The sequence below is a fragment of the Tamandua tetradactyla genome, chromosome 21 (genome assembly GCF_023851605.1).
Source record: "Tamandua tetradactyla isolate mTamTet1 chromosome 21, mTamTet1.pri, whole genome shotgun sequence".
Classification (NCBI taxonomy): Eukaryota; Metazoa; Chordata; class Mammalia; order Pilosa; family Myrmecophagidae; genus Tamandua; species Tamandua tetradactyla.
The window spans coordinates 55131241-55144497 of NC_135347.1; positions in this window are offsets into that span (position 1 = coordinate 55131241).

Below are 13257 nucleotides of genomic sequence, written 5' to 3' on the forward strand. Positions count from 1 at the left end.
CACCAAACTTCTCCACATTTCATCTGTATCTCAGTCACCTGTATCATCTGAATTATTAAAGTTTAATTATTAAAGAATCATACAACCTATGATTCTTGTGAGAGTGACTTAACAATCCAACATTTTGTGATGTCTCGCTTTCCAATCATCCCCTTTGCTTAAGTGAGCCAATAGTTGGTTACCTCTCCTACAGCCAGGCATCCTGGCTGAACGGCAGATGGAGCTGGAAGGACAAGGGAAGATGGTATATTCTTAACTAATTGGATGCATTATGGTCTGGTGCCAGGGAATCAGCTAGAGGCTGTTTGATTGAGCTTTCCCTCCATGATTTAAAGACAACCAAGTATATTGCACATCCTTTGAAACTATTGATTCCATCTCAGACTTTGGATGACAATTGGGACCCATTCTCTAACCCTCAGAGCAGCATCCTGGCATGCCTTTAGAAAGCAACAACTTGTATACATTCCCGCAACCTTGCTTTTCTGTGACAAACAGCAATTATATCTCCAACATGAAACTGGGGGTGCAAATTACCCACTGTGAAATTATTCACTGGCAGTCTTTGCAATTAGCTATGAAGTTTCAGGTGCCAAATGCCGATGCAAATCTATTAATCAGAGGAGAGTTAATTAAATTTGACTTTCTCATTATAAATCCACAGTTTCCCTAACCTTTCATTAGGCCATGGATTTCATAGCTTCATTTAATCTTAAGTACCTTATACTACTTAAAAGGACATATCCTTATTTTACAGAATGACAAGTTTAGAGAGCAAAACACTGGTCATTTAATAATTAAAAGATACTGTGAAATAACAAAGGCAGCAACATGTTTTAGTAATTCAGTTATATAGTATCAGCTGTGAACCATTTTCAAATTCTCAGTCTTTCGTCCGTCCATCTATATGAATGGCGCTCAAACTACAGAATGCATTACATTAACTAGTAAATACATTTATGGGCAGATTTCTGGGCCCCACCATTAGATTCTGATTCAGTAGGTTTGGAAGATCCCAGGTGATTCTGATGCAAGCAATCCATGAACACCCTTGGAGAAGCTGTAGCCCCCCACTTGGGAGTAGTGCCAGGCTCAGGCCAGTCTGGAGCTTGGGCCTCTGTCTCTGCTTTCTGAGCCAGCAGACAGTCCCAGGTAGAGATGAGTCTGAGCCAAGCATCCAGGAGAACACTTGAAGGCAGACATATCATTTGTTAACTCCTGATCAGAGTCTCCTGTCTGCAATTCAACTTCATAAAGATTTCCTACCCCTGGGAATACAGGGACAAAAGTAAGCATAATTGAAACAGCTGGGGATAAGACTCCTTAGGTTGCCTGGAGAAAATTTTTAAATATTTATAACATCCCACCCCACTGATCTAAGTCTCCAGGGCCCCTTCTTTGTTCCTTGATACAAATAACACGTATTTCCTAGTGGGACAAGAGAATCATTGAATTTCAGAACCTGAAGAAATCACTTGAGTTTGCCTCATCCAGCTCCAGAGAGATAAAAGGCTGATGATGTGGTGACAGGGTAGAGGGTCCTGACTCTTTGTCCAGCATTTTCCACTAGAACATTACAGAATTGTTTCATAGCTTTTCATCCTTAACTTCTCCATCTGTGCCCCTGCCTCAGAACAAAACTCAAAATGCTCCCCAGAGCAAACGTTTTCTTTTATTGGGCTTTGTGTAGTTAGTTAAACCAATAAAACAAAAAGTAAAAAATAAAAAATAAGATTACAGCCAAACATACAAAAATAATGATCAATATTTTTTGTTTCATTAATATTTGTATAAAGGGAAAACACCTATAGATCTATATATTGGTCCGGCACAGAAATGAATCATATTATAATTTAATAACAATTATATAACAGGAATAACATGAAGAATAAACTTCAATTTTGAGGATTCTATTCAAATCAGTAAATTATTTGAAGTATGAATTACAATTTGCATTTATCAAAGAAAGATTTTACTCCTCACAAGTTTTCCCTGTTTCATTGTTTTAATTTTTAAACCCCAAATTCCAAGTGGTTATATAGAATGATAGAACTAAGGTAAGTAGTTTTGTTTCTTGATTCTTACAATCATTGTGTAATAATTTTTAAAATTTTGAATCTATTGTGTAAATGTAGGAATATATGCACCCCAGGGATTGGAGGTGCAAATTGTACCTACAGCAAGCTGGAATGACTCCACTCTGTTACACACTGATTCTGGAAAGAATGCATGCAGCTGGGTCAGTGTGTGCTTGGAGGGAGAAAAGCAGGGTCAGGCAGGCAACTGCATAACTGGGAGTTCTCTGAATTAACTTCCACGTAAAATATAATTAGTAGGGAGTGCAAGGGTAGTTCAGTGGTAGAATTCCTGCTTGCCATGCGGGAAATCTGGGTTCTATTTCCAGTCCATGCACTTCCTGAAAAGCAAACAAGCAAAATGAACAAAAAACAAAAAAAAAACTAACAAAAATTCAACAAATGGTGCTGCAATAGTGGGATACTCACATGGAAAAATAATGAAATGTGACTCTGCCATAGAGTGTACGAAAAAAAATTATATATATATATATACATATATATAATTAGTAAAAGATAAGTAATACAAATATATGCAATTGAATCTCACATTTATATTGATAAAACTCAACAGTAACTGCAGCAATTATTTAGAAGTTAGAACAATAAAAGATAGTTTTTGAGAGTGGAATATTTTATCATCGATGTTGTTCAGAATTGCCAGAATGTGGTATTCATTAAAAGCAGATCACATTTTAGGGCATCTACAAAAAGTCTACAGAAAACATCATTCTTTTTTATTTATGCTTTTTATTGTTAAATATAGCATATATACAAACAAAAGAAAGAAAAAGCAATGATTTTCAAAGTACAACTCAGCAACTAGTTACAGAACAGATTTCAGAGTTTGCTACGGGTTACCATTCCACCATTTCAGATTTTTCCTTCTAGGTACTCCAAAAGACTGGAAGCTAGAAGAAAAAAGTTTTTTCTTTTTTGTGAAAAATAATATGTTTACAAAAAAGCAATATTAAGGCAGACCACAACAATTAGTTGTAGAACATATTTCAGAGTTTGGCATGGGTTACAATTCCACAATTTTAGGTTTTTACTTCTAGCTGCTCTAAGATACTGGAGACTAAAAGAGATATCATATAATGATTCAGCAGTCAAACTCATTTGTTAAACCCTACCTTCTCTGTATAACTCCACCATCACCTTTAATCTTTATCCCACTCTCTGGGGTATTTGGGCTATGGCCATTCTAACTTTTTCATGTTGGAAGGGGCTGTCGATAATATGGGATAGGGGGATGGAACTAGTTGATGTTCTAGAGAGGCTGGGCCCCCTGGGTTTCAGGACTTAAGTGGTTCAGGGACACATCTGGAGGATGTAGGTTTCTGCAAAGCTACCCTTTTTTCTACAAGTAACCCTTATTCTACAAATCTTTTATAATGCCTTAGGTGTTCTTTAGGATTACCAGGCATGATTTTGGTTGGGGGTTGGCAAACTATGATAGGTAGTAATGTCTAACTGAAGCTTGCATAAGAGTGACCTCCAGAGTAGTCTTTTGACTCTATTTAAACTCTCCCAGCCACTGACACTTTATTAGTTACACTTTTTTTCCCTCTTTGGTCAGGATGGAATTGTTGATCCCATGATGGCAGGGCCAGACTCATCCCTGGGAATCATCTCCCTCACTGCCAGGGAGACTTTCACCCCAGATGTCATGTCCCACATAGGGGGGAGGGCAATGGTTTCACTTGCAGAGTTGGGCTTAAAGAGAGCGGGAGGCCACATCTGAGCAACAACAGAGGTCCTCCAGAAGTAACTCTTAGGCATATCTATAGGTAGGCTAAACTTTTCTGCTACCTACATAAGCTTCACAAGAGTAAGCCTCAAGATCAAGAGCTTGGCCCCTTGATTTGGGTATCCCTAATGTTTGACACAATATCTGGGGTTTAACTGGTGGTAAAATTTAATAGTTTCGTATTTTTTCTCCCATCCCTGAAGGGCCTTTGCCAACACTTTTTTTTTTTTTTTTGCCAATACTTTTTGATTATCTGCTTAATATACTCTGGGATTAAAGGCCCTCATTCTTACTCTGGGCTCCTGGAGTTTGGATTGTTTAAATGATCCAGACAGGTTTGAGTTAAATTATGTGCTACAGAAAACTTAGGTTCTGGACCAAATAAACCTTTCTTCCTTTGGTCTCAAAGGTAGATGAGGTTCTAAAATATGGACAATGTCTTCCTTACCCCTATATTCTGAATTAACTTAATCCCGACCTGACCAGCTTCATGCTTATCGCTAATACCAGGTTATACATATACAGCACAGCCTCTCAAAATCTGGAAATAACAATTACTACTCTGGACTTAATGTGAGAGCTTACAATCTACTGTAAGAGCTTACAATCTAGGCCCCTGTTTAAGTATTTTCTAAATGAGACCTACAATATCTGCTCTTTTATTTCTGGCTTATTTTGACTCACCAAATGTCCCACAGGTTGATTCACAATGTTGCATGCCTCACAACTTTGTTCCTTTTTGTAGCAGCACAATATTTGATTATATGTATATACCATTGTTCGCCAATCTACTTGTCAGTCAGTGCACACTTTAGCTTCCTCCATTCATTGGGCATCATGCCTAATGTTCAAATCCATCAACACTCTCAATTTTAGAGAATTTCATTGTTTCCAAGAGAAGGATAATCAATAAACACACCCTCACCAAACAGAAAATCTAAACCTCCCCTTAACTCTTGTCCCTCCCCCCATTATTTACCCCTGGTGTTGCTGTGGTATTGCTGATGTTTTCCTGTTAAACATAGCTCATAGCATGCAACAGCAGTTTTCCCCCTGTACCCCAAACTTATACACCCTTTAGCCAACCAAATTCTTTACTGGTGAAAGTGCATACATCACCCCAAGCTGGTGAAAACAAGGCAAGGATGCCCACTTTTATCAGTTCTATTCAACATTAACCTAGAAGCTCTAACCATTGGGAAAAAAAATACAAAGCATGAAAAAGAAAGAAAAGTTATACATTTTAGAAAGGAAAAAATAAAACTATATTTTTACAGACACCATTTTTAGTAGAAAATCCTAAGGAATCTAGAAAAAAAGCTAGTGGAGCTAATAAATTGAGTTAGCAAGGGCATAGGATACCAGATCAATGCATAAACTCAATTGTATTTCTATATACAGCAAAGAAGAAATACAACTCTACTTATCAATGCCATCAAGAAACATGACGTACTTAGGGATAAATTTAACAAAGTATGTATAAGATCTGTACACTGAAAACTATAAAACATTGCTGAAAAATTGAATAAGAAGTGAATAAACAGAGACATACATCATGTTCACAGAAATGAAGATTCAGTATTGTTAGGAAGGCAATTCTCCCTCAATTGATCCATGGGTTCAACATAACGCCAATCAAAATCCCAGAAGACTCCACTGAATGTAACAAAGGCAGTATGCCAAGGCCAAATGTCAATAAACAGGGGATATGGAGGAGGGATATGGGATTCTTTGCAGAAGAAATGGAACTGTCCTCATATAGATTGTTGTGGGGAAGGCATGGCAATGTGGTTATACAGGGAACCATTGATTTTTTTTTTGCCTAGGTTGGTGTGCTGGTTTGAAAGGATTCACGCACCCTAGAAAAGCCATGGCTTAATCCTAATCCAATCTTGTGGAAGCAGCCCTTCTTCAGTATTATGGGTTGGACACTTGATTAGGTTATGTCCACAGAGATGTGACATGCCCAATTGTGAGTATTAACTTTTCATTAGAGGGAGCTGTGACTCCACCCACTCCAGATGGGTCTTGATTAGTTTACTGGACTCCTTTAAAAGAGGAACCATTTTGGAGAGAGCAGATCCATGAAAGCCATGAGAACTACCAGATCCCACGCAGCTGGAGGCCTTTGGAGATGAAGAAGGAAACACCCCTTGGAGAGCTTCATGAAGCAAGAAACCTGGAAAGAAAGCTAGTAGGCATTGCCATGTTTACCATGTGCTTTCCAGTTGAGAGAGAAACCCTGAACTTCACTGGCCTCTCTTGAGTGAAGGCAACCTCTTGTTCATGCCTTAACTTAGAATTTTTATAGACTTGCTTTAATTGGCACATTTTCATGGCCTTAGAACTATAAACTTGCAACTTATTAGATTTCCCTTTTTAAAAGTCATTCCCTTTCTGGTATATCGCATTCCAGCAGCTAGCAAACTAGAACAGTTGGTTTGTATAATGTGTGAATAAAACTGTTTAAAAATGAACAGAGAGAAACAAGTGCTAGAGAATGTGCAGAGAAAGAGATATATCTATTCACTATCAGTAGGGAAACTGAGAGGTACAGCCCCTTGGAGGGCAGAGTGATTGTTCCACAGGAGGCTAGGAGTGGGTTTGCCCTAAGATCCTGAAACCCCTTGTTCAGTATATACCTGGAGTAACTGAGTGTGAGGACAGGAACAGACATTTGCACACTGGTGTTTCCTGTGGCAATGTTCATGATCCACAATGAATGGAGTTGGCCTCAGGGTACTATGACTGAAGAATAGTAGGGGGAACTACGGTGTATACATGCAATAGACAACTGACTGGCTGCCAGAAGGAATGAAGTTGTGAGGCATGCAACTAGGTGAATGAACTTTAAGGACTGTATAAATGAAATGTCAGGAACAAAAAGACAAATATTATCATGCCTCAAGCACATGGACTAACTATAACATAAAAACTCGGTAAACTGAAATTGAGAACATGGGTAAAGTGTCCTTGATTGCAAGGTCTTACAGCAGTCACATATATTCAGCTGTTGTAAACTATTATTTCTGAATTCTGAGATACTGAGATATTTGTTTATAACCTGGTCATTCCAGAAACTTCAGGTATTTAGAATTAGAAGAGCTCTGATGCTATGAAAGCCAGCAGTACTCCACACAGGAACTGTTTAAAAAGTTGAAAAAGTGGTTAGACTTTGAGTAGAGATATGAATGAAGCTTATCTGAATAGGACTAAGGAAAATCAGAATACAGGGTAAAGGATGATATTGTCCATATTTTAAAACTTCAACTTCTGTGTGAGACCAAAGGGAAAGAAGAGTATTTGGTGCACAATTTATATTTTGGGTAGTGCATTTCCTAATTTAACTTATAGGGTCAGTTTACCAGAACACCATAAGTACATAGAATCTGGAATAGGGCGTGAGATCTTGTTGGTTTGTCCAGGGTAGTGTGATATCCCAATATGTCCCAGAGTAATTTGGCAGTGAATAATGAAGTATTTACAAAGTCCCCTTGGGGGACGGGGGAGAAAGGAGGAAATATTCAACTACCCAATTTGGAGAATTTCTGATATTCTCATAAGCAATGGGGACAACCAAATCAATAGGCTGGGTCCTCGATCTTGGGGTTTGCCCCTATGAAACTTATTCCTGCAAAGGATAAGCTAAGCCTAATTAAAATTAGGCCCAAGAGTCACCCCCAGAGAACCTCTTTTGTTGCTCAGATGTGGCCTCTGTCTCGAAGCCAACTCAGCAGGGGAACTCACTGTCCTCCCCTCTACATGGGACATGACTTCCAGGGATGTAAACCTCCCTGAAACATGGGACAGAAATCCTGGGATGAGCCAGGAGTTGGCATCAAAGGATTGAGAAAACCTTTCTGACCAAGAGAGGGAAGAGAGGTGTTCTAGTTTGCTAGCTGCTGGAATGCAACACACCAGAGATGGATTGGCTTTTAATAAAAGGGGATTTATTTTGTTGGTTCTTCAGAGGAAAGGCAGCTAACTTTCCAGTGAGGTTCTTTCTTACGTGGAAGGCACAGGATGGTCTCTGCTGGTCTTCTCTCTAGGCCCCTGGGTTCCAACAACTTTCCCGGGGGTGACTTCTTTCTGCATCTCCAAAGGCCTGGGCTGAGCTGTGAGTGCTGAGATGAGGAATGCGGAGCTGCTTAGGCTGTGCTACGTTGTGTTTTCTCATTTAAGCACCAGCCAATTAAGTCAAACATCACTCATTGCAGCAGACACGCCTCCTAGCTGACTGCAGATGTAATTGGCAACAAACGAGGTTCACAGGTTCACGTACCTGCGGCTTATGTCCGCAGCAACAAGATTAGGTATGCTCACCTTGCCAAGTTGACAACTGAATCTACCTAACACAAGAGGAATGAGAAAAAATAAAGTATCAGTGGCTGAGAGATTTCAAACAGAGTTGAGAGGTTACCCTGGAGGCTATTCTTATGCACTATATAGATATTCCTTTTTAGTTTATGGTGTATTGGGGTGGCTGGATGGAAGTATCTGAAACAGTTGAGCTATGTTCCAGTAGCTTTGATTCTTGGCAATAATTGCATAAAGATAAAACCTTTTTTTTTTTTTTTGCATGAGCAGGCACTGGGAATTGAACCTGGGTCTCTGGCATGGCAGGTGAGAATTAAAGATAATACTTTTGCAGTGTGACCGTGTGATTGTGAAAACCTTGTGTCTGATGCTCCTTTTATCCAGCATAAGGACAGATGAGTAAAAAAATATGGATTAAAGATAAATAAATAATAGGGAGGTAAAAGGGTAAAATAAATTGGGTAGATGCAAATATTAGTGGTCAATGTGAGGGATGGGCCAGGGGTATGGTATTGTATTAGCTAGGGTTCTCTAGAGAAAAAGAATCAACAGGAAATATTCGTAAATATAAAATTTATGAAAGTGTCTCACGTAACTATGGGAACGCAGAGTCCAAAATCTGTAGGGCAGGTGTGAAGCTGACGATTCTGATGGAGGAGGGTCTAGATGAACTCCACAGGAGGGGCTCGCCGGCCAAAGCAGGAACAGAGCCTGTCTCTTTTGAATCTGCCTTAAAAGGCTTCCAGTGATTAGATTAAGTATCACTCATTGCAGAAGACACTCCCCTTGGCTGATTACAAATGGAATCAGCTGTGGATGCTGCCGACGTGATTATGATTTAATTCTATGAAATGTCCTCGTAGCAACAGACAGGCCAGCACTTGCCCAACCAGACAAACTGGCCAAGTTGAAACATGAACCTGACTATGACAGGTATGTATGAGTTTTTTTATTTTCATTTCTTTTTCTGGACTGATGCAAATGTTCTAAAAAATGATCATGGTGATGAATACACAACTATTGATAATATTGTGAGCTATTGATTGTATACCATGTATGGAATGTATGTACCTACTCACTGTTGGTTGGCAAATAGGGCAGTGCAGCCCCTCTGGAGGGTCATGTGGTCGCTCCACAGGAGGCTAGGGGTGGGGTTGCCGTATGATCCCAAAACCCTGTAGTTAAGTGTGTACTTGGAGGAACTGAGAATGGGGACATGAATGGACATTTGAATTGGTGTTTGTGGCATCAGTGTTCTCATTTTGCTATGGATAGAGGTGGCCTAAGGGTACATCAACTGAGAAATGGAAGGCTTAACTGTGGTGTGTGCATACAATGGACTATAGAGAGACTGCAAGAAGGAATGAAGCTGGGAGGGGTGCAACTAGGTGAATGAACCTTGAGGACAGTATGCTGAATGAAATAAGTCAGAAACGAAAAGACAAATATTATAATGCCTCACTAACATGGACTAACTATAGTGGGCAAACTCTGAGAATTGAATTGGAGGGCTTAGATTATCATGTGCAGGCCATTGTAAAGGTTCCTAGATTGTAAATTTTTACAGCGGTCACATCTATTCCGGAGTTGTAACTGTCATTTCTAAATTCTGAGATGTGTAACCTGGTTGTTTCCTGAACTTTGGGTATTTGTGTGACGTCTGTGACTCAGAGTTAGAGCTCTGAAGCTATGGAAGTCAGCATTACCCCATTCAGCAACTGATAAGAACACGAAAAAGTGATTAGACTTCAATTAGAGATATGAATGAAACTGATCTGGGTAGGACTAAGGTAAATCTGGGTAGACTAAAGAGTAAAGGATGATATTGACTATATTTTAAAACTTCGACTTCTGTATGAGACCAAAGGAAGAGGTGTTTATTTGGTGAAAAATTTATATTTTCGGTAGCATGCTAACTTGTATGGTCATCTTATTCATAAACCATAACTTCATGGAATCTTAAATAGGGAGTGAGACATTGTTGGTTTGTACAGGTTGATATGATGCCTCAACATATCCCAGAATAATACCAGGAAGAAGATTAAAAAATAATTTAAAGTCCCCTTGAGGGATTGGGGGAAAATGTAGAAATATTAAACTTCCCCCACTTGGGGAAGACCTGATATTCTCATAGTCACTGGGGACTGCCAATTTGATGGGCCAGGTCCTTGATCTTGGGCTTGCTCTAATGAAACTTATTCCTGCAAAGGAGAAGCTAAGCTTACTTATGATTATGCCTTAGAGTCACCCCCAGAGAGCCTCTTTTGTTGCTCAGATGTGGCCTCTCTCTCTAAGCCAGCTCCACAGGTGAACTCACCATCCCACCTATGTGGGAACTGACCCCCAGGGATGTAAATCTCCCTGGCAATATGGGAATGAGCCCTGGGGATGAGCCTGGACCCAGCATTGAGGGATTGAGAAAGTCCTTTTAACCAGAAGGTGGAAGAGAAATGAAACAAAATAAAGTTTCAGGGACTGAGAGATTTCAAATAGAGTCGAGAGGTTATCCTGGAGGTTATTCTTACGCATTATATAGATACCCCTTTTCAGTTTTTGGTGTATTGGAGTAGCTAGAGGGAAATACCTGAAAGTGTTGAACTGTCATCCAATAGCCTTGATTCTTGCAGATGACCTTGGATGTAGAATTATAAAGGGATCATCTACTATACTGAGGACTCTCCCAGTAGATTGAAATACCTGGTCAGTGAGAGGGAAGGGTAAAGAGTAGGGGATGGATTTACTTTGGCCCCAGGTTCCTATGTGGAGATGCGTTTCAGATACACATGAATGCCGCATAAAGCACAGACTTTCTGTGGACCCACTATGTGTTCCCCATCTTGGACCCCACTTAGCTTTCTGACGGGAATGCTGGACACCTCCTCCCAAGTCGAGAGCTTAGCTGTCTTCAGCAGAAAGCCAACAGGGTCCCAAAGCACCAATGGAGTAAGAAACAAGAAGGATGCAAGGAAAGAAGACACTCTTGTCCTGCTTTAGAGCTCTCTCCGGAACAAGGGAACCATTGTTTATTGAGGGGTTCACTCTGTGCCCAATACTATGGTGAGCGTTTTCCACACATCATCTTATTCATAACACTCTTAGGTGCAACTTATTATCAGTGTAATTACTATTACTATGCTCCCAAAGGCACTAAGAGGCTAGGAAACTACCCCTGTGTCTCAGAGCTAGTATACGTGGTAGACCTGGGATAGATGAATACATAGAACCCAGGAAGCCTGACATAAAGCCCACGTTTGTAACCACCACACTGACTTTGCTCCTGAGCTAGCTCTGTTCTCACACTCTACTTCCCCTCATCACCAGTGCCCTGCACACGCAGCTCGGGACAGGCTTAGGGGACAGTGTACAGAATAACCAGGATGTCAGCTCCCGGAACAGAGTGCTGTTTTCATCTCTACTCCCGCTCCATCGAGAGTGTCCAAAGTTCAGAGCCCTATTAAGTCATTTTCTTTATATTTCACATACAGAAGTGCTTTTAAGAGACACACAGCATTCCTGTTATTCTCATGTACTATAAATATATTGTTTATGGGGAAAATGGGGACTCTGTGTCACATTCAGTTTGAAAACTATTTGAGGGAACGGGGAAAATATCCAATCCTATTGAGTCATAGGCAAAAACAACTACAACATATCATACTAAATATATCATAGGAGATAGAAATGTAACATTAGCTTCCATTTAGAAGTGAAAATTAAATGTTACAGGTGCCGTGAGTGCATTTCAAACATTTTTCATTAAGCATTTTCACTTTTCATTATTACAACCTGATAAGTTCCCTCATTTTAAACCCAGGTCAAACGATTTTAGATCCCAACTCAAAAAACCTTAAGATCAATGTGTTCAGCTTCCTTTGAAAAGAAGAAACATAAGGCATCTGTTCTCTGAAAGCAGACTATTGTGGGTATAGGTCATCAGTTACAACATAATCCTTGAGGATGGGGCCATGGCTAAATGTCCTTTGGCTTGACCAGACCACACAGTTCAAGGAGGCAGTAGGGGGAGGGCACCACATTTTCCTTTGCTCAACATTGCCCTTTTCCAGCAGGCAGCAGTCCTCTTCACTTGGAAAACTGCTCTTCCCAAATCCCAGCACCTGGTCAAGCAAGGGCTACCAGGCATGACAGCCTGACCACAAAGGTGACAAAGCGACTCAAGCTGGGTCTCTTTGAGCCCTTTCCCAAGACCTGCTGAGTTTGAACTGAGGAAAGAGCACACAGCTGTGGACACGTGCGCCCAGAAGCTACTGGCAGCTGTTTCTAGCTGAGCAGAGAAAAGTCAGTATGAGAGAAAGAGCCCTGAGGCCTTTGATTCCTTGGGTTGAGTCATTCCTTGACCAAAACCTGGCATCTTCCAGGAGGTTGGTGACATGTGGGATACTTTCATTTTTCTCAAACCCAAGCTGAAGTTGCAAATCAAAGAATTCTCAGCTGTCACTTAAAAACTTTTAATCATGCTTTTCGGCTCTTACTCTTTCTCAGTGTTTCAAATTAGTTAAATTGGATTTTAAATTTGGGCCCAGGCAGAGATCAGGTGAGACACAAAGGGAAACCAAGGTCATGTGCATGAGAAAAGATAGTTTGTTACTCACAGGTCCCAGAGAGAGAGGGGCTCCATGAAAGGTCGACCAGAGGCATGTTCAGCTCCAGCGGCTCAACAGCCAGTGGGGCGCACGCAGGCAGAGCTAGAGGTGCCTGGGCATGTGTCCTTAGTGTAGCCAGGGTGGAGGTTAGTAAGTGTCCCGCAGAGTCAAGCTTTGGTTAGTATAAAGAAAATGTGTGCCAAGTAGGAGAGGGCCTGGGTTCTGAGGGTGGTGGGGATGGAGAGCTTATCATTTGGGACTGGCTGTAGGTTTTGGGAGGCCTGTGTGGAGTGGGGTGGGTGAGGGCCGCAGGTGTGGGTTTGGACCCTGCGGGAGTCTACCGCCCAGGGCGGGAAACTGCTTAGAACGGGGCCAGAGGTCAGTGTGGAGGCAAGTGACTTAGCCAAAGGGAGCAGCCCACCCAGGCATTTGATAGTTATGCCACTCAGGTACTCTGCCGGGTACTTCACGTAACTTAGCTCACTGACTCCTCACAACAGCCCCTGGAGGTAAG